This window comes from Phyllobates terribilis, unplaced genomic scaffold, assembly GCF_046119375.1.
Source record: "Phyllobates terribilis strain yellow unplaced genomic scaffold, ASM4611937v1 Scaffold_796__1_contigs__length_659822, whole genome shotgun sequence".
In the NCBI taxonomy this organism is placed as follows: domain Eukaryota; kingdom Metazoa; phylum Chordata; class Amphibia; order Anura; family Dendrobatidae; genus Phyllobates; species Phyllobates terribilis.
In genome coordinates this window covers 68,486-91,117 of record NW_027363556.1, presented here as the reverse complement: position 1 = coordinate 91,117, position 22,632 = coordinate 68,486, and the positions used below count along the sequence as shown (strand labels likewise).

The 22,632-nt window shown below is 51.6% G+C and overlaps 1 pseudogene; it reads right to left on the bottom strand.

Annotated features, from left to right (window-relative positions):
- LOC141240123 (uncharacterized) overlaps positions 1–12,224 on the bottom strand; it is a 71,950-nt pseudogene extending 59,726 nt beyond the window's left edge.
- Positions 12,225–22,632: the final 10,408 nt, after the last annotated feature.

Genomic DNA, 22,632 nt, shown 5'->3' with positions numbered 1-22,632 from the left:
GAGTCTATGTGAGGGGGTCCCAGTATGAGCCCATCGGGGTCTTCACTTTATAGTTATTTTCAGATGGGATGACCGAAAAACATCTGTTCTAATAAAATATACATTTTCCTATAAAGTATTTAGTCCCTTCCCAATATCCAGCATCTACCTGTAACGGCAGCGATCGGCGCTTAAACTCTGACCTTTGCGATTAACCCCATGAATACATAGTTATATAGGTGTAAATAAGACTCAGGTCCATCAAGTCCAACCGGTCTCCACAAGTTCTACATTCCTTATCAATTATTTTAACCTACAATGACATTCACTGTGAGACAATCATCCGGCCCTTCTATAAATGCCATTTCTCTTGATTTAACAAATCTAATCGTCTGGAATAACTGAGAAGAAAAGCTGTATTGTCACAGGTAATACATTGGGATCACAGGCTTTTATCTCTGTATTACAGTCGTGAGGCAGTGAGGGGAATTATATGCGGGGGACGGTATGTACCCCCAGGATGCTCATAGAGGCACATTGAACCCGCTGGAGTGCACTGGAGTCACAGAAACACCTGCGGCTGCAGAGCAAAATAAAAGGAAAGTTTGGACTTGGTCAAACTATTTGACCAAGTTTGATTTAAGAAAACCCAGCGTGGGCTTTTATTTTGGGAGTGATCTGCAGGTGGCAGTGGGGCGGTCCACTCCCTCCTGCCGAGTCTTACAAGTGGCTCATGGCCACAGAATCCATTAAAAAAACTTCAGCAAAAGGTTTGGGTGTGTCAGTGGTTTGTTTGCTAAGCTGCAGAGCAGGAGGCGCTGTACAATGCAAGCCTGGGTGAAGGAGCAACCAAGGCTTGTGAAGGCAACTTAACTGGCGCACCCGAGTAAAATGGTGGCAGGTTTACACGGACTGTTTGGATCACCCGGCTGCGATCCGGAGGACATTGTGCAAATAAAGACATTTAAAGTTGAACTTTCCTTGGGTCACTGCCTCATTACAATATGGTGGAGAATGCGGGCAGTGTGAACTGAGGCATACCCCAAAACCAGCATGTCTGTGATCAAGTCTGTAAAGCTACAGCTCAAGCCTGCAGATATGGAGGTGCTACTAAAGCAGTTAGTACTCACCCAGCAGCACCAACATCTCCAGAGGCAACAGCAGGAGCAGCAACAGCAGGAGCAGCACCAGCAGCGCACTAATGACTTGATCGTGCAGCAGATTGCGGCTCTGCAAGAGACGCCACCAGCACCGACCCCGGAAGGTTGTGAGGCCCGGGACAAGGTCCGTTCAGCCTTAAGGAAGCCGAATTCGGAGGATGACGTAGAAGCCTTCCTCACCATCTACATGCACACCACGGAGTGGGAGAACCTGCCAACTTCCCAGTGGGCTGACGTGGTGGCTCAGTTTTTGATAGGCGACGCGCAGAAGGCCTACTTTGGCCTGAGTTGCGATGATGACCAGGACTATGGGAAGCTGAGATGTGAGATCCTTGTCCTACTGGGAGTTAATACATATTTGAGAACCCAACGGGTGTTTTCATGGACCTTTGTGGAGGCCGGGCCCGTGAGGTCTCAGGCATATGACTTGCTGCAGCTAGTTAAAAGGTGGCTCCAGCCTGAGACTTTGGCTCTGGCCCAGATGGTGGAGAGGGTTGTGGGGAGAACTCTGCCAGCAGCTATACAGAGTTGGGTGCGGCAAGGGGACCCAGGCACTTTAGACCAGGTGGTTAGCCTGATCGGGTGGTACACGGCCACTCAGGACTTTATAAGGGACTCTGCCCCACTGCGACTATCACGCCGGACCCTGCAAGCCCAGGAGCCGGTGAAATGGTTGCGTCCCTCTGCTGGGGACAGTCAGTACCGAGCCCATAATGAGGGGGTACCCTGGAGTGAGGGAGGCAGACCAGTGTCCCCTAAAACAGTCTCAAAGACTAACGGTGCCTCCACTATCAGGTGCTGGCAGCGCCAAGGGCCAGGGCATGTGGCTGACAACTGCCCCCTGACTGTTGAACCCATGGACTGTGGGTTCACGCGCAGAGTCTCGATGTATGCCCAGACAGTCTGCACCGTGACTGCAGACGCTGCGGGCAGCGAACCCCAATTGTGCCAGGTACTCGTCAAAGGGTACCAGAAGGAGGCTCTCTTGGACTCAGGGAGCCTAGTGACTCTGGTCCATGGGTCACTGGTTGCCAAGGAGAACCCCAGAGGATGGAAAGTCGGGGTTGTTTGCATACATGGGGACCTCCGACAGCAGAGGTTACTTTTCCACCCCGTGTGGGGAGATGAAACATGTGGTGGGAGTGGTGAAGACCCTTCCTGATGAGACTGTTTTGGGAAGATACTTACCCCTGTACTGGTCCCTATGGGAGAACAAAATTAACCCTCCCAGGGTAAATGTCCGGGCACGGAACCCAAAGATTCCGAGTCAGGGATACCTGCAGTAGGGGGTCGCCGACCTAGGGACAAAGTGTGACCCCGATAGGTTCCCCTAGAGGTATTGGCAGGAGAGGTTGAGGAGACCCCATCGATCCCAGAGCTGGAAGTGTCAAGAGAATGCCAAGAGTGTGCAAAGCAGCCATCAAAGCAAAAGGTGGCTACTTTGAAGAACCTAGAATATAAGACATATTTTCAGTTGTTTCACACTTTTTTGTTAACTATATAATTCCACATGTGTTAATTCATAGTTTTGATGCCTTCAGTGTGAATGTACAATTTTCATAGTCATGAAAATACAGAAAAAGCTTTAACCCCTTTACCCCTGAGGGTGGTTTGCACGTTAATGACCGGGCCAATTTTTACAATTCTGACCACTGTCACTTTATGAGGTAATTACTCTGGAACACTTCAACGGATCCCCCTGATTCTGAGACTGCTTTTTCGTGACATATTGTACTTCATGATTGTGGTAAAATTTCTTCGATATCACTTGCGTTTGTGAAAAAAAAGGAAATTTGGCGAAAATTTTGCAATTTTCAAAATTTGAATTTTTATGCCCTTAAATCAGAGAGATATGTCACACAAACTACTTAATAAATAACATTTCCCACATGTCTACTTTACATCAGCACAATTTTGGAACCAAATTTTTTTTTGTTAGGGAGCTATAAGGGTTAAAAGTTGACCAGCGATTTCTCATTTTTTCAACAAAATTTACAAAACCATTTTTTTAGGGACCACATCACATTTGAAGTCACTTTGAGAGGCCTTTATGACAGAAAATACCCAAAAGTGACACCATTCTAAAAATTGCACCCCTCAAGGTGCTCAAAACCACATTCAAGAACTTTATTAACCCTTCAGGTGCTTCACAGGAATTTTTGGAATGTGGAAGAAAAAAATGAACATTTAACTTTTTTCACAAAAATGTTACTTTAGACCCAATTTTTTTTATTTTCACAGGGGTAACAAGAAAAAATGGACCCCAAAATTTGTTGTGCAATTAACCCTGGGCACGCATATACCACATATGTGGGGAAAAACCACTGTTTGGGCGCACGGCAGGGCTCGGAAGGGAAGGAGCGCCATTTGACTTTTTGATTGTAAAATTTGCTTGAATAATTAGCGGACGCCATGTTGCGTTTGGGCAAACAGGGGCTCTCCAAACATTGGAGCTCCCCCACAAGTGACCCCATTTTGGAAACTAGACCCCTCAAGTCACCTATCTAGATGCATAGTGAGCACTTGGAACCCCTAGGTGCTTCACAAATTGATTCGTAAAAATGAAAAAGTGTTTTTTTTTCCACTTTTTCATTTTTACGAATCAATTTGTGAAGCACCTGGGGGTTCCAAGTGCCCACTATGCATCTAGATAGGTGCCTTGGGGGGTCTAGTTTCCAAAATGGGGTCACTTGTGGGGGAGCTCCAATGTTTAGGCACACAGAGGCTCTCCAAACGCAACATGGCATCCGCTAACAATTTGAGCCGATTTTCCATTCAATTTGTTAGCGGACACCATGTCGCGTTTGGAGAGCCCCTAATGTGCCTAAACAGTGGAGCTCCCCCACAAGTGACCCCATTTTGGAAACTATACTTCTCAAGTATTTTATTAAGGGGTATAGTGAACATTTTGAACCCAGAGGTACGACACAGAATTTTATAACATTAGGTCATCATATTGAATAAGTTGTCATTAGTCTTGAGTGCAAGTGCTCGCTACTTGAGTTTGCATCGGGTACTCAGGTATGCACCATTTACTGCATGTTCTCGAGTGACATGCTCGAGTCCCTGCCCCGCATGTTTCACGGTTATTAGACACCCAAAAAAAAACATGCGGGGATCGCTCGTGCATGGCAGGCAATCCCCGCAAAGTTATTTTGGCCGCGAAGCATATGGGGCAGAGACTCGAGCATGTCACTCAAATACCCACGATACTCAATGCATACCAAAGCACCCGATGCAAACTCAAGTAGCGAGCACTTGCGCTCAACACTAGTCGCCATATCGTCATCTTTTTTTCTTACTTTTGAAAAAAATCCCAACCCCATCACAACCCTAACCTCAAACCCAGCCCTAACCCTAGCCCAACCCTAACCCTAGCACAAACCTAACCCGAGAGTTTATTTTTTACCCCGTTCCTCGTGCGGTATAAGTGATTAGACGACCTTATTCTTCGGGTCGGTGCGATTACAGCGATACCAGAATCATATCGGGTTTTTATGATTGACAGCTGTCACACACTGAAAGACGCATTTTTTGTAAAATCTAGTTTTTGCATCGCCATATTTTGAGAGCTATAATTTTTCCAGATTTTGGCAGACAGAGTCATGTGACGGCTTGATTTTTGCGGGATGAGTTGACGTTGTTATTTGTGCCATTTTTTGATCGCTTTCTATTCCGATTTTGGGAGGCAGAATAAACAAAAACCAACAATTCAGGAATTGTTTTTTTTTTTTTTTTTTAAATGCCGTTCCGCGTGTGGTAAAATTGATAAGGCAGCTTTATTCTTCGGGTGAGTACGTTTACAACGGTACCACATTTATATCGTTTTTCTATGTTTTGCACTTTTACATAATAAAAGCAATTTTATAGAAAAAATTATTTTTTAGCATCGCTTTATTCTGAGAGCTATAACGTTTTTATTTTTCGGCTGATGGAGCTGTATGTCGGCTTGTTTTTTGCGGGACGAGATGACGGTTCCATTTTTATGTATATTCGTCTTTTTAATCGCGTGTTATTCCATTTTTTGTTTGGCGGTATGATGATAAAGCATTGTTTTTTGCTTCGTTTTTTTTTTTTTTTTCCCGTGTTCACTGAAGGGGTTAACTAGTGGGACAGTTTTATAGGTCAGGTCGTTCCGGACGCGGTGATACCAAATATGTGTACTTTTATTGTTTTTTTTTTTATAATAATATTTATTGATGGGTACATTATATTTTTATTTTTTGTGGATTATTTTTTTTATTTTTTTTTTAACTATTTTTGCAATTTTTTTTTTTTTCACTTTATGACACTTTTTCACTTTGTCCCACTATGGGACTTTCACTTTTTTTCTCTGATCGCCAGCATGGCACAGGAATGGAGCACCATCCCTGTGCCATGCAGACTGTCAGCGCTGGACAGGGAGAAGATAGTTTGGAGATGCACTGGCATGTCCAAAAAATCTTCCTGCTGTCTGGTGACCCGGATGTTGTCATGACGACATCGGGTCATCATGGCAACATCCTGGAAGCCACGGCAGACAGCGCTGGAGGCCGGAAGAGGAGGTGAGTATCGGCGATCACCTCCCCTTAGCCACCGCAATGCTGCGATCGACTTCGATGGCAGCATTGCGGGGGTTAATGTGCCGGGAGAGGTGCGGGACCGCTCCCTGCACATAGCACCGGGTGTCAGCTGTGACAATCAGCTGACACCCGGCGGCGATCGCGCCCGCACAGCCTGTGTGCGGGCGAAATCGCCAGGGAGTATAAATACGTATCTGATCCATAAGTCCCAGGGCACAGATACGTACTAATATGCCCTATGTCATAAAGGGGTTAAATGAGAAGGTGTGTCCAAACTTTTGGTCTGTACTGTAACTCCAAGTAAATCAAACTTCTGTGAAATCAAACTGTCCACTTAGGAAGCAACACTGATTGACAATCAATTTCACATGCTGTTGTGCAAATGGAATACACAATAGATAGAAATTATTGCCAATTATCAAGACTCCCTCAATAAAGGAGTGGTTCTGCAGGTGGGGACCACAGACCACATCTCAGTACCAATGCTTTCTGGCTGATGTTTTGGTCACTTTTGAATGTTGGTTGGGCTTTCACACTCGTGGTAGCATGAGACGGACTCTACAACCCACAGAAGTTGCTCAGGCAGTGCAGCTCATCCAGGATGGCACATCAATGCAAGCTGTGGCAAGGTTTGCTGTGTCTGTCAGCGTAGTGTCCAGAGGCTGGAGGTGCTACCAGGAGACAGGCCAGTACACCAGGAGACGTGGAGGGGGCCGTAGGAGGGCAACAACCCAGCAGCAGGACCGCTACCTCTGCCTTTGTGCAAGGAGGAACAGGAGGAGCACTGCCAGAGCCCTGCAAAATGACCTCCAGCAGGCCACAAATGTGCATGTGTCTGCACAAACGGTTAGAAACCGACTCCATGAGGGTGGTATAAGGGCCCGACGTCCACAGATGGGGGTTGTGCTCACAGCCCAACACCGTGTAGGACGCTTGGCGTTTGCCACAGAACACCAGGATTTGCAAAGTCGCCACTGGCGCCCTGTGCTCTTCACAGATGAAAGCAGGTGGGTTCACACTGCGCACATGTGACAGACGTGACAGAGTCTGGAGACGCTGTGGAGAGCGATCTGCTGCCTGCAACATCCTTCAGCATGACCGGTTTGGCAGTGGGTCAGTAATGGTGTGGGATGGCATTTCTTTGGAGGGCCGCACAGCCCTCCATGTGCTCGCCAGAGGTAGCCTGACTGCCATTAGGTACCGAGATGAGATCCTCACACCCTTTGTGAGACCATATGCTGGTGCGGTTGGCCCTGGGTTCCTCCTAATGCAGGACAATGCCAGACCTCATGTGGCTGGAGTGTGTCAGCAGTTCCTGCAAGATGAAGGCATTGAAGCTATCGACTGGCCCGCCCGTTCCCCAGACCTGAATCCGATTGAGCACATCTGGGATATCATGTCTTGCTCCATCCACCAACGTCACGTTGCACCACAGAGTTTCCAGGAGTTGGCGGATGCTTTAGTCCAGGTCTGGGAGGAGATCCCACAGGAGACCATTCGCAACCTCATCAGGAGCATGCCCAGGCGTTGTTGGGAGGTCATACAGGCACGTGGAGGCCACACACAATACATAGCCAGGTCTTTTTCACAATTAATCTCGTAAAAGCAATACCTGATAAAGATGCAATTACTTACCGATAATGAGATTTTTCATAACCCATAACAGGGAGAGAGGGGATCCGCCCATCAAGGACAGGAAACCTAAGAAAAAAGGACGGTACCTCTCCCTCGCATCAGTTGGATTACAGAACGCTGGAGGACCTCCAATGGTTATTACAACAATTCAAACAACATCATTAAAACACCTCTGTGACAAAACACAAAAGGCCAAAGGTGTGCTCACCCACACGTGAAGGGAGGGAATATAAGGGTGCTGTCATAGGTTCTGAAAAATCCCATTAAAAGTAAGTAATTACGTCTCCTTTTTCTCACCCATGACAGCGCCACGGAGAGAATTACAGAGAATTATAATTCAGGGAGGGACCACAGTTTGCAGAACCCTTCTCCCAAAGCGGAGACCAGAGGAGGAGGCCAGATCCAACTGATAGAGCCTATAGAAAGTAGAGGGAGAACACCATGTTGCTGCCTTAAAAATCTGTTTGATGAAAACTTCCGACCTTTCCGCCCATGAGGTTGCCACTGCTCTTGTGGACTGAGCCTTTAATCCCTCTGGAACAACATTCCCACTCGCAGAGTAGGATAGACTAATGGTCTCGCTAATCCATCTAGCTATTGCACATTTTGAAGCCTTACGCCCCTTCCTAGATCCCTGAAAGGAAGCAAATAAATACCTATCCTTTCTCCAGGCCTGTGTGACTGACAGGTACTCAACTATACATCTCCTTACAACCAGTATACAAACTTTCTCTTCCTTAGAATTTTTTGGTGTGGTACAAAAAGATGGAGGGACTACCTCCTGAGTCCCATAAAAACAGGAAGCTACCTTAGGCAGATAGTCATTCTAAAACCAGACCCATCCAATCATCTAGGATCTGTGTGAAAGGGGGGGCCTGAATGTCGCTAACCCTGTGAGCTGAAGTTAAGGCAACTAGGAGAGCCATCTTTAATGAGAGAAACTTCAGTGATGTTGACTAAGGGTTCGAATGGAGAATCAGTCAGCTATCAGAACCAAATTCAAATCCCAAGGGGGCAATATCTGCCTAATAACGGGCCTAGATCTAGCGGAGGCCCTAATAAACCGAGAGACCCAGGGATTACCTGCCAAGTTATAATTATATAGAGCTCCCAGTGCTGAAACCTGGACTTTAAGGGTACTGGTAGAAAGGCCTTGTTCTGAACCCCATTGTAGGAACTCTAGGATGACAGTAATCAGTACCCTTTGCTGCACTTTTGCCCCTGAGGTGGTTAGAAACTTTCTCCAGGTCTTACCATAAGCTTTAGTGGTGACAGCCTTCCTACTCTGAAGTAGGGTAGAAATTAAATTAGGAGAAAATCCTTTGTCTTGCAATAGCGCCTCTCAAATTCCAGGTTGTCAAATACAGATTGGTTACCTGGGGATGGTGCACCGGCCCCTGGCAGAGAAAATCCGGAATCACGCAAGGGTCGGTGACGACAGTATCCTTAACCAGGAAAACTACGTCCTTCTTGGCCAGAAGGGGACAATTAGTATAACCCTCGCTCTGTCTTCTCTGATCTTCCTCAGGACTGATAATAATATAATAATAATTTTTATTTTCATAGCGCCAACATATTCCGCAGCACTTCACAATTTTAGGGGGGACTTATACAAACAATACAGAATAAGCATATCTCAAATCAAAAGGAGTGAGGGCTCTGCTCGCAAGATTACAGTCTATGAGGAAATGGGGGAGACACAAAAGGTAAAATGTACATATATTGTATAATGCAGGCTAGATATACTAAATAGGATAAATAATAATACATGGACTGGTCGCCAGCCAGTATGTGTACAGTCCTGACCGAGGCTATTAAGTGCATGGCTTGTATGAACCTGAAGTTGAAGAAGAGCTTAATATGGGGGAAAACTGTGACGGACAGATAGTGTGTTGAGGCGATACGCCAGTCTGAAGAAATGGGTTTTTAGGGTCCGCTTGAAACTGTGGGTATTGGGAATTAATCGAATTGGGTAGTGCATTCCAAAAAATTGGCGCAGCACGCGAGAAATCTTGGAGACGGGAGTGGGAAGTTCGGATTATGGAGGATTTTAGTTTTAAGTCACTGGCAGAACGGAGGGCACGTGTAGGGTGGTAGACTGAGACAAGAGAGGATATGTAGGGGGGTACTGAAGCATGGAGCGCTTTGTGGGTAAGCGTGATAAGTTTAAATTGAACTCTATATTGGATGGGCAACCAATGCAATGACTGGCACAGGGAAGAGGCATCGGTGTAGCGGTTGGCGAGGAATATGATCCTGGCTGCTGCGTTAAGGACGAATTGGAGAGAGGAGAGTTTAGTAAGGGGGAGACCGATTAGGAAAGAGTTGCAATAGTCGAGGCGAGAATGAATAAGAGCTAAAGTAAGAGTTTTTGCCGAGTCAAAGGTGAGAAAAGTCCCGATTCTTGAGATGTTTTTGAGGTGTAGATGATATAAACGAGCGAGTAATTTGATGTGAGGAGTGAAGGACAGGTTTTTAAAGCGCGCTTGAAGACATGGGGTCTAGGCATCAGTCTGATCGTCTGGGGTAGAGCATTCCAGAGAACTGGTGCAGCACGAGAGAAGTCTTGGAGACGGAGGTGCGAGGTTCGGATAATGAAGGATGTTAGTCTTAGGTCATTTGTAGAACGGAGGGCACATGTAGGGCGATAGACAGAGATGAGAGAGGAGATATAAGGCGGTGCAGAACTGTGGAGAGCTTTGTGGGTGAGAGCGATGAGTTTATATTGGACCCTGTAGCGAATGGGCAACCAGTGTAATGACTGGCACAAGATGGAGGCATCGGTGGAGCGGCTGGACAGAAATACGACCTTGGCTGCCGCATTCAGGACGGATTGGAGAGGAGAAAGTTTGGTAAGAGGGAGGCCGATCAGAAGAGAGTTGCAGTAGTCCAGACGAGAGTGAATAAGAGATATAGTAAGAGTTTTAGCAGTCTGTACATGTCCCCGCTTAATTGTAAAGTGCTGCGGAATATGTTGGCGCTATATAAATAAAAATTATTATTATTAATAGGAATTGGGTACAGTGTAGTGGTGAAAGCAATAGTTTAGGATAGAAACAGTTAATGTGTTTCGCAATAGCTGCAGAGCAGGAGGAGCCGGGGTAGTTACCAGGAGGTTTAGTGACTGCAGCAGGGGAGTAACGGGGAAGTCTGCCCAGCAACCGAAGGAGGATTGGTGATTGGCCCAGTCAAAAGGGGAGGAGATTAGGCCAGGGCGGAGTAACGTTTTTTCCTGTCAGTTAGTTCTGAGGGAGGGATGTGACAGAGCAGTAGCTGGAGGTCCAGGGGGCACAGAAACCCGGTCCGACCAGCTGCAGAGGGACGTTAGTCAGGAAATCTAAAACCACTTTCCCTTAATGTTCGGGGCCTACGGTCCACAGGAGTCAGCAGAGTAACTTGTCTCAAAATCTTCCCAGAAGGGGAAGTCGGACGGGGAATAGTACAGAGGAAATGGAACGGGACTCTAAAAACTGCGAGGGTCTCAGAGGCCAAAGAGGTCGACTATGGAAGGGACATCTCAGGAGAAACAGACGGTGAATATTAACATATGCTGTGCAATGAACTGTGCACCTGGAAAAGGATGCGCCCAATACTGCGTGTTCCCTCATGGTGAAGTTGGACTGTTAAGTAAAGTTCTTTTTTATAAAACGGAGTGGAAGTCCCCTATCGTGTGTGCGGCGGTTACTGAAATGGAAAAACCGAAGACGGCAAAGATCTGCGACCAAAACGTGAGTGTTCTGCACCACACGCACAGCACAGGAGGATGGGGACATTTGTCTTTGTCAGGGAGCCAGGGTGTAGGAACACAACAGTCCCTCGCCACTACTACCACCCTCACAAAAAATGCATAGGCCTGATGTAATCCCAAGGAATCAAGAAGGTGTAGCTACAGTCACCACTGGCAGCACTGTGAGCGACAGCTGTAACTGCGCCCCGACACTGAGTGACGGTCGCTCTGTACTGATGCACTGCTGAGCCGGCTGTCAGTCTCAGTCCCGGGCGCAGGTACAGACGCCGCTCAGTGCTGCGTACGGTGACAGTAGCTGCGTTGGCACCTGCATGACTGAAAGCCGGCGGCTTCAGGGTGCCGCACACGCAGTACAGCGGCCGGGCACCTCCCTAATGCTATTAACCAGCAGATTAACCCCATATGTGCATGTTACTGGCGATATCCAACCACACAGGTTCCCTGTAAGGAACAATATACAATAAATGTAAATCACTACAAATCTGAGACCTCAGAGACGTGTAACATCTTATTCTGGTCGTGTCTGCTACGAAACTCCTTCTATTCCCCCCTAACATGTAGACTGTGAGCAGGGCCCTCCCTTATATTGTACCATACTGATACCGGGGGGGACATCACCGGAGTAACCGCCCAGTGTGGGACGTCGGATCAGGGGACAGAGGACCCCATCAGTCACCAGAACAGGAGTCCTGAGACCCCAACAAGCTCAGGAGGAACGACCCTTCATAACCCTCATTACTGATCGGCCATTATGTCAAGAAGCGATGAATCGTCCTAATATTTCTTCTGATGTCACCTTATGAGGCTTCATTGTCCTCCAAACACAATTGGAAATCTGCTGATTTATCCACAGAATCTAAAATCAAACGCTGCGGACAATCACTCTCCTGTGTGAGCGATGGGGGAGGGGAGCGGAGAAGACAAGACAGGGAGGGAGCGAGGACAGCAGCACAAGAGTCACATGTACAAGGCAAAAAAAGAGGAGAAAAGCCGAAAATGGGAGATTCATCATTACACGTCATCTACAGCGAACCTGGTGTAAGAGGCCGGAGCTCCTCCATCATCACCTCCTGGTACCGATCCTGGTGTCCTTCTAGATACTCCCACTCCTCCATGGAGAGATAGACAGCGACGTCCTGACACCTTATAGGAACCTGACAACAACGACACCGTCATCACCCAGAATCCTCCAGTGCCATCCTGTATAATGTCCCAGCAGTCACCTCTCCGCTCACCACCCAGAATCCTCCAGTGCTGTCCTGTATAATGTCCCAGCAGTCACCTCTCCGGTCATCACACAGAATCCTCCAGTGCTATCCTGTATAATGTCCCAGCAGTCACCTCCTCAGTCATCACCCAAAATCCTCCAGTGCTGTCCTGTATAATGTCCCAGCAGTCACCTCTCCGGTCATCACCCAGAATCCTCCAGTGCCGTCCTGTATAATGTCCCAGCAGTCACTTCTCCGGTCATCACCCAGAATCCTCCAGTGCTGTCCTGTATAATGTCCCAGCAGTCACTTCTCCGGTCATCACCCAGAATCCTCCAGTGCTGTCTTGTATAATGTCCCAGCAGTCACCTCTCCGCTCATCACCCAGAATTCTCTAGTGCTGTCCTGTATAATGTCCCAGCAGTCAACACTCCGCTCATCACCCAGAATCCTCCAGTGCTGTCTTGTATAATGTCCCAGCAGTCACCTCTCCGGTCATCACCCAGAATCCTCCAGTGCTGTCCTGTATAATGTCCCAGCAGTCACCTCTCTGCTCAGCAGCTCAATCATCTTGTTGCTGAGCTCTAGGATCTTCCTCTTCCTCTCATGTATCGGGGGGTGCGGGGGAGGCTCTGTGATGGGGCCCGGGCTCCGCCCTCCTGACTCCTGGAGATGGATGATGGGAGTCACACCCTCCCCTGGTGTCTTCCTCACTATTGTGTAATCCTGTGTATGGAGAGAGACACTTAGGGAGAAGAATTCCTTCCCGACTCCAGATCTGACAATCAGTAGAAATCCCGGGATCAATAACCGTCTCCAGTAATCTGGGGCCATAACCTGGAATATTATTACACTCAGGACAGACATCCAGGCCCCTCTACAGCTCTTATAGGGAATCCCCATGACAACTCCTCCTGGCAGAGAACTGCACACAATCACTGCTCTTACAGTAAAGAATCCTTCTCTTCCTCCTCTGGATTTCCTCTTCCCGATGTTGGACTTGTTACATAACACAATAAAGCTGATAGAAATGTAGAGGAGTTACCTCTCCGCTCAGCAGGGAGATGATCTCCAGGGTGAAGTGTAATAATCTTCTGGTGGTCTCGTCCTCGTCCATCCTCGGGGTCATTCAGGAGAAGGAGGGATGAACACTGGATCAGCTGGGGGGATCTCGTCCTGCCGGCGTCTTCATGATAAAGGAGAAGATGGAGATCACAGGGGACGATATAACGACAATCACTGAATTCTGCCCCAAATATCCGACATTTATCAGGAAGAATCTGGAGAAAAAGCTCCACCGCAACCTCCTCCGCCGATCTGACGGCTCATTATCAGCCTCGTAGGAGGATGGTCACCGTTGTAACTACACCGCCAGTGGAGGAAGGTCACCGTGGTAACTACACAGCCAGCGGAGGACGGTCATCGTGGTAACTACACCGCCAGCGGAGGACGATCATCGTGGTAACTACACCGCCAGCGGAGGACGATCATCGTGGTAACTACACAGCCAGCAGAGGACGGTCACCGTGGTAACTACTCCTCCAGCAGAGGACGGTCACCGTGGTAACTACACAGCCAGCGGAGGACGGTCATCATGGTAACTACACCTACAGCGGGGGACGGATCACCGTGGTAACTACACAGTCAGTGGGGGACGGTCATCGTGGTATCTACACCTCCAGCGAAGGACGGTGACTGTGGTAACTACACTGCCAGCAGAGGACGGTAACCGTGGTAACTACACCTCCAGCGAAGGACGGTCACTGTGGTAACTACACTGCCAGTGGGGGGAATGGTCACCGTGGTAACTACACCTCCAGCGGGGGACGGTCACCGTGGTAACTACACTGCCAGCAGAGGACAGTCACCGTGGTAACTACACCTCCAGTGAAGGACGGTCACTGTGGTAACTACACCTGCAGCAGAGGACAGTCACTGTGGTAACTACACTGCCAGTGGGGGGGAATGGTCACCGTGGTAACTACACTGCCAGTGGGGGGGAACGGTCACCGTGGTAACTACACCTCCAGTGAAGGACGGTCACTGTGGTAAATGCACTGCCAGCGGGAGACGGTCACCGTGGTAAATACACTGCCAGCGGGGGACGGTCACCGTGGTAACTACACCTCCAGCGGAGGACGGTCACCGTGGTAACTACACCTCCAGCGGAGGACGGTCACTGTGGTAACTACACCTCCAGCAGAGGAGGGTCACGGTGGTAACTACACTGCCAGTGGGGGGGACGGTCACCGTGGTAACTACACCTTCAGTAGAGGAAGGTCACTGTGGTAACTACACCTCCAGCGGGGGACGGTCACCGTGGTAACTACACCTCGAGCGGTGGACGGTCACCGTGGTAACTACATCTCCAGAGGAGGACGGTCACCGTGGTAACTCCACCTCCAGCGGGGGACGGTCACCGTGGTAACTACACCTCCAGCGGGGGACGGTCACCGCGGTAACTACACCTCCAGCGGAGGACGGTCACCGCGGTAACTCCACCTCCAGCGGGGGACGGTCACCGTGGTAACTCCAACTCCAGCGGGGGACGGTCACCGTGGTAACTACACCTGCAGCAGAGGACAGTCACTGTGGTAACTACACTGCCAGTGGGGGGGAACGGTCACCGTGGTAACTACACTGCCAGTGGGGGGGAACGGTCACCGTGGTAACTACACCTCCAGCGAAGGACGGTCACTGTGGTAAATGCACTGCCAGCGGGAGACGGTCACCGTGGTAAATACACTGCCAGCGGGGGACGGTCACCGTGGTAACTACACCTCCAGCGGAGGACGGTCACCGTGGTAACTACACCTCCAGCGGAGGACGGTCACCGTGGTAACTACATCTCCAGAGGAGGACGGTCACCGTGGTAACTCCACCTCCAGCGGGGGACGGTCACCGTGGTAACTACACCTCCAGCGGGGGACGGTCACCGCGGTAACTACACCTCCAGCGGAGGACGGTCACCGCGGTAACTCCACCTCCAGCGGGGGACGGTCACCGTGGTAACTCCAACTCCAGCGGGGGACGGTCACCGTGGTAACTACACCTGCAGCAGAGGACAGTCACTGTGGTAACTACACTGCCAGTGGGGGGGAACGGTCACCGTGGTAACTACACTGCCAGTGGGGGGGAACGGTCACCGTGGTAACTACACCTCCAGCGAAGGACGGTCACTGTGGTAAATGCACTGCCAGCGGGAGACGGTCACCGTGGTAAATACACTGCCAGCGGGGGACGGTCACCGTGGTAACTACACCTCCAGCGGAGGACGGTCACTGTGGTAACTACACCTCCAGCAGAGGAGGGTCACGGTGGTAACTACACTGCCAGTGGGGGGGACGGTCACCGTGGTAACTACACCTTCAGTAGAGGAAGGTCACTGTGGTAACTACACCTCCAGCGGGGGACGGTCACCGTGGTAACTACACCTCGAGCGGTGGACGGTCACCGTGGTAACTACATCTCCAGAGGAGGACGGTCACCGTGGTAACTCCACCTCCAGCAGGGGACGGTCACCGCGGTAACTACACCTCCAGCGGGGGACGGTCACCGCGGTAACTACACCTCCAGCGGAGGACGGTCACCGCGGTAACTCCACCTCCAGCGGGGGACGGTCACCGTGGTAACTACACCTCCAGCGGGGGACGGTCACCGTGGTAACTCCACCTCCAGCGGGGGACGGTCACCGTGGTAACTCCACCTCCAGCGGGGGACGGTCACCGTGGTAACTCCACCTCCAGCGGGGGACGGTCACCGCGGTAACTACACCTCCAGCGGGGGACGGTCACCGCGGTAACTCCACCTCCAGCGGGGGACGGTCACCGCGGTAACTCCACCTCCAGCGGGGGACGGTCACCGCGGTAACTCCACCTCCAGCGGGGGACGGTCACCGCGGTAACTCCACCTCCAGCGGGGGACGGTCACCGCGGTAACTCCACCTCCAGCGGGGGACGGTCACCGCGGTAACTCCACCTCCAGCGGGGGACGGTCACCGCGGTAACTCCACCTCCAGCGGGGGACGGTCACCGCGGTAACTCCACCTCCAGAGGGGGACGGTCACCGTGGTAACTCCACCTCCAGCGGGGGACGGTCACCGTGGTAACTCCACCTCCAGCGGGGGACGGTCACCGTGGTAACTCCACCTCCAGCGGGGGACGGTCACCGTGGTAACTCCACCTCCAGCGGGGGACGGTCACCGTGGTAACTCCACCTCCAGCGCGGGACGGTCACCGTGGTAACTCCACCTCCAGCGGGGGACGGTCACCGTGGTAACTCCACCTCCAGCGGGGGACGGTCACCGTGATAACTCCACCTCCAGCGGGGGACGGTCACCGTGGTAACTCCACCTCCAGCGGGGGACGGTCACCGTGGTAACTCCACCTCCAGCGGGGGACGGTCACCGTGGTAACTCCACCTCCAGCGGGGGACGGTCACCGTGGTAACTCCACCTCCAGCGGGGGGGACAGTCACCGTGGTAACTCCACCTCCAGCGGGGGCGGTCACCGTGGTAACTCCACCTCCAGCGGAGGACGGTCACCGTGGTAACTACACCTCCAGCGGGGGACGGTCACCGTGGTAACTCCACCTCAAACGGGGGACGGTCACCGTGGTAACTCCACCTCCAGCGGGGGACGGTCACCGTGGTAACTCCACCTCCAGCGGGGGGACGGTCACCGTGGTAACTCCACCTCCAGCGGGGGGGCGGTCACCGTGGTAACTCCACTTCCAGCGGGGGACGGTCACCGTGGTAACTCCACCTCCAGCGGGGGACGGTCACCGTGGTAACTCCACCTCCAGCGGGGGGGCGGTCACCGTGGTAACTCCACTTCCAGCGGGGGACGGTCACCGTGGTAACTCCACCTCCAGCGGGGGACGGTCACCGTGGTAACTCCACCTCCAGCGGGGGACAGTCACCGTGGTAACTCCACCTCCAGCAGGGGACGGTCACCGTGGTAACTCCACCTCCAGCGGGGGGCGGTCACCGTGGTAACTCCACCTCCAGCAGGGGACGGTCACCGTGGTAACTCCACCTCCAGCGGGGGGCGGTCACTGTGGTAACTCCACCTCCAGCGGGGGCGGTCACCGTGGTAACTCCACCTCCAGCGGGGGACGGTCACCGTGGTAACTCCACCTCCAGCGGGGGGCGGTCACCGTGGTAACTCCACCTCCAGCGGGGGACGGTCACCGTGGTAACTCCACCTCCAGCGGGGGCGGTGAGGTGAGGAGGAGCCGCTGCACATCCCCCATACAACACTGAGGAGCCGCAGTCACATGGAGCAGGAGCCTCCACAGGAACAGCTCTGATCTCACCCCACACTCTCCTCTCACAGATTCACCACAAACCCTCCCTGTAATCTCACCGGAATGGCGGGAAGCGGAAACCTGCTGCTGGCTGATACCAGAGAGCAAGAGCTGCGCACACCCAGGACGGAGCTGCTGCACTGAGAGCGGGAGGAGCTGTGGTGACGTCACCGCCATGTGATCAGGGGGCGGAGCTCAGGAGAGAAGAGGTGAAGGACCAGTGGTGACGTCATGGCCATGTGATCAGGGGGCGGAGCTCAGGAGAGAAGTGAAGGACTTGTGGTGACATCACTGTCATGTGATCAGGGGGCGGAGCTCAGGAGAGAAGTGAAGGTACTGTGGTGACGTCACCGCCATGTGATCAGGGGGCGGAGCTCACAAGAGAAGTGGTGAAGGACCTGTGGTGACGTCACCGCCATGTGATCAGGGGGCGGGGCTCAGGAGAGAAGTGAAGGACTTGTGGTGACATCACTGTCATGTGATCAGGGGGCGGAGCTCAGGAGAGAAGTGAAGGTACTGTGGTGACGTCACCGCCATGTGATCAGGGGGCGGAGCTCACAAGAGAAGTGGTGAAGGACCTGTGGTGACGTCACCGCCATGTGATCAGGGGGCGGGGCTCAGGAGACAGGTGGAGGACGTGCGGTGACGTCACCGCCATGTGATCAGGGGGCGGAGCTCAGGAGAGATGTGGTGAAGGACCTGTGGTGACGTCACCCCCATGTGATCAGGGGGCTGGGCTCAGGCGAGATGTGGTGAAGTGCATGTGGTGACGTCACCACCATGTGATCAGGGGGCGGGGCTTAGCAGTGAGAACTCCGGTTGGTGATTGGCTCCCGCAGTGTGACGTGTTTGATCCCTTTTCTTCTGTTGCTTCTTCTCTTCAGATTTTGCAGCACACAGTTTACGGCTCAGAGCCTCACTGCCGCCAGCCCCGCTCCGCCTCAGACCCTCACTGCCACCAGCCCCGCTCCGCCTCAGACCCTCACTGCCACCGTCCCCGCTCGGCCTCAGACCCTCACTGCCACCAGCCCCGCTCCGCCTCAGACCCTCACTGCCACCAGCCCCGCTCCGCCTCAGACCCTCACTGCCTCCAGCCCCGCTCGGCCTCAGACCGTCGCCGGCCCCGCTCGGCCTCAGACCGTCGCCGATCGGCCTCAGACCGTCGCCGCTCGGCCTCAGACCGTCGCCGCTCGGCCTCAGACCCTCGCCGGCCCCGCTCGGCCTCAGACCCTCGCCGTCGCCGGCTCCGCTCGGCCTCAGACCCTCGCCGGCCCCGCTCGGCCTCAGACCCTCGCCGGCCCCGCTCGGCCTCAGACCCTCGCCGGCCCCGCTCGGCCTCAGGCCGTCGCCGGCCCCGCTCGGCCTCAGACCCTCGCCGTCGCCTGCCCCGCTCGGCCTCAGACCCTCACTGCCGCCAGCCCCACTCGGCCTCAGACCCTCACCGTCCCCGCTCGGCCTCAGACCCTCACTGCCACCAGCCCCGCTCCGCCTCAGACCCTCACTGCCTCCAGTCCCGCTCGGCCTCAGACCGTCGCCGGCCCCGCTCTGCCTCAGACCCTCAACGTCCCCGCTCGGCCTCAGACCCTCGCCGTCCCCGCTCGGCCTCAGACCCTCGCCGGCCCCGCTCGGCCTCAGACCCTCGCCGTCCCCGCTCGGCCTCAGACCCTCGCCGGCCCCGCTCGGCCTCAGACCCTCGCCGGCCCCGCTTGGCCTCAGACCGTCGCCGCTCGGCCTCAGACCCTCGCCGGCCCCGCTCGGCCTCAGACCCTCGCCAGCCCCGCTCGGCCTCAGGCCCTCGCCGGCCCCGCTCGGCCTCAGACCCTCACCGTCGCCGGCCCCGCTCGGCCTCAGACCCTCACCGTCGCCGGCCCCGCTCGGCTTCAAACCCTCGCCGTCGCCGGCCCCGCTCGGCCTCAGGCCGTCGCCGCTCGGCCTCTGACCCTCGCCGTCTCCGCTCGGCCTCAGACCCTCGCCGTCGCCGCTCGGCCTCAGACCCTCGCCGCTCGGCCTCAGGCCGTCGCCGCTCGGCCTCAGACCCTCGCCGTCGCCGCTCGGCCTCAGACCGTCGCCGTCTCCGGCCTCAGACCCTCGCCGTCTCCGGCCTCAGACCCTCGCCGTCTCCGGCCTCAGACCCTCGCCGTCTCCGGCCTCAGACCCTCGCCGTCTCCGGCCTCAGACCCTCGCCGGCCCCTCTCGGCCTCGGCCCGTCGCCGGCCTCGGACCGTCGCCGGCCCCGCTCGGCCTCGGACCCTCGCCGGCCCCGCTCGGCCTCAGACCCTCGCCGGCCCCGCTCGGCCACAGACCCTCGCCGGCCCCGCTCGGCCTCAGACCCTCACCGTCGCCTGGTGTCATGTTATTATTTTTCTTTTTTCAAAACTAAGTTGAATATTTCATAATGGTCAAAATTGGCAATAAGGCCTCTGGAGCAACCTCTGGGTCAATTCTCTCACTCAAATTGACATGAACAAATACCTCAAAAAAACAACAAGCTAAATCTACTACATCTAAACCTAAGTCCCAGCAACCTTCAGATTTGCATTCTCAATATGACTTTGATTCTGAACCGGAAAGTGACGCAGATGACTGCGGATCTACAAATGATCATCCAGTATCTCGCTCCTTCATTAAAAGGATACTTGCTAAATCATTAGAACCTATTGAGAAGGACCTCACCGACATAAAACAAGAAATCACACAAATAGGTCAGAGAGTAGATTCTCTAGAAACTACCCATTCTACTCTAATACAACAATCTAATGCTTCATTAACCAGCATTCAAAATCAAGAAGGCCAAATTAATCAAATATATTCCATCCTAGAAGATCACGAAAATAGAGAAAGACGAAACAATCTTCGCATAAAAGTCCTCCCTGAATCGGCAGCAACTGAAGCAATAACTCCAACACTCAGAGAAATATTTCTCAAGATTTTGAATTCTGACAATCCTCCCAACATTGAAATAGTGAGAGCGCATAGAGCCATGAGGCCCAGACCCAAGCCAGGAGATCCACCACGTGACATCATTTGTCGATTTTTGGACTTTCACATCAAAGATCTATTATTAAGGACAAGCGAATCCAAGCTAGGACCTCGACTGAGATCCAAGATGCTTGTAAAGAACTCTGAATCACTCTTGAAAAATACCCGGATCTGGAAGCATCCAATTCTGCATCTTCCTTGAATCCCCTATTTCTACCCACACCTTGGAGTGTCTTCTCGCCTACCAAGTCGCAACGATCCAAACGTAAACTAACAAAGCACTCTTCTATCTCTAAGGACAGCGAAGCCGGCTGAACCAAAGTTCTTCTTGCCAGACTTAATTAGTCCTAAGTCATTATAACTTCTGTTTTGGATTCCTATAATTGGTTGACTGTTCAAACTTATGAACCTTTTACTTATTTAGCCATTAATCTAATTCTGAATAGGGTGCAATTTGTTGATGTTTCCCTGCACCCTGGCATTACGAGTCAAAAGACTGTTATACTAATTCTCAGTAATGAACTGTTTAAGTCCAAGGACTATTCTTTTTTATTTTCTCTATTTTCTGCTTCCCTGTTGAGTGAGGCGCAATTGGTGAGGTTTTCTTTGCCTACTGACATCTTACGCTAAAAGAACCGCCTTACTTGTTCCTTAAGCTCTGTGTGTTAACTCCAACTGGAGTCCTCTCCAACAGGTCTGTCCCTGCATCTTTAATGTTACCCTTAACTTTAGTTGCAGCGACGGGCTCGCCTTTACGAGATCATATGTAAATGATCATACACAGAGCTTATTGCACTGACACCATCACACCCCCCTTCCTACTGTTCGTAATACAATACTATATTTTATAGTACTGTTATTTGTATTTACAAATACTTTTTGTACCTCTCTTGTTGATACTGTTCCTACTGTTCTAATGACACTATATCTCTACAATTTTCCATCTCTCCTATCCTTTCTCTTCCCTCTAATACTTCTAAGGATAAACTTCCACGTTCCAACACCGCCCCCCCATGGATTCCAGACAAGGTAATATCAAACTAGCAAACTTTAATTCCCATGGCCTCAATTCACCTATACCAAGATCCCAAACATTAGACAGATTTAGAAAGGAAAACTTCAATATTCTTTTCATACAAGAAACACATTTTCAATCAGAGAAACTCCCCACCTTTGAAAAAGCTTAATATAACCAATGGTATCACGCCACTACACCTCAAAAGAGATCTCGAGGAGTGTCAATAGCTTTTGCCAAGGACACACCTTTCTTCTGAACGATTCTCTAATCGATTCAGAGGGGCGATTTATTTTTGTGAAAGGCCTTTTGGCAGGCACCCTGGTAACAATCGGTAACTTATACGCTCCAAATAAAAAAACAAATCAAATGGATTATTTCCAAACTGAATAAATTCCGCTCTTTTATGGAGGGTATTCCAATCATCGGAGGAGACCTTAATATACCCATGGATCCCTCTTTAGATTCTTCCTCAAAACAATGCCAAGTTTCCTACCGAGCTCTAGCCAGAATAAAAAAATCACTCCATACCCCATCACTTATAGATATTTGGCGATACCTCCACCCTTCTGATTTAGACTATACATACTTTTCTCATTCTCACAATTCCTACCATAGGATTGACTATGTCTTCCTTCCAAGGCCCTTACTACCAAGAGCTTTAAAGGCAGAAATACTTCCATCGGTTCACTCGGACCACTCAATAGTCTCAGTTTGTTTTTCAATCTCCAAACACCATTCTATTTATCGCACATGGAGATTAAATGAATCAATCCTGTCTTCAGATTCCAATAAACAACGTATTCACACTACACTAACCAACTTCTTTGAAACTAATGCCACACCAGAAATAAGTTATCCAATCCTTTGGGAAACCCATAAATCGGTGGTCAGAGGTGAGCTGATTTCCATATCTTCCTTTCTAAATAAACAGAGAAAAAAAAATTCACAAGACCTTTATGAAGAAATAGCCGAACTAGAGCATAAAAGAACTCTTCTACATCAAAGTTTGGAGGCTTTAACAGCCAAATGCCTACAA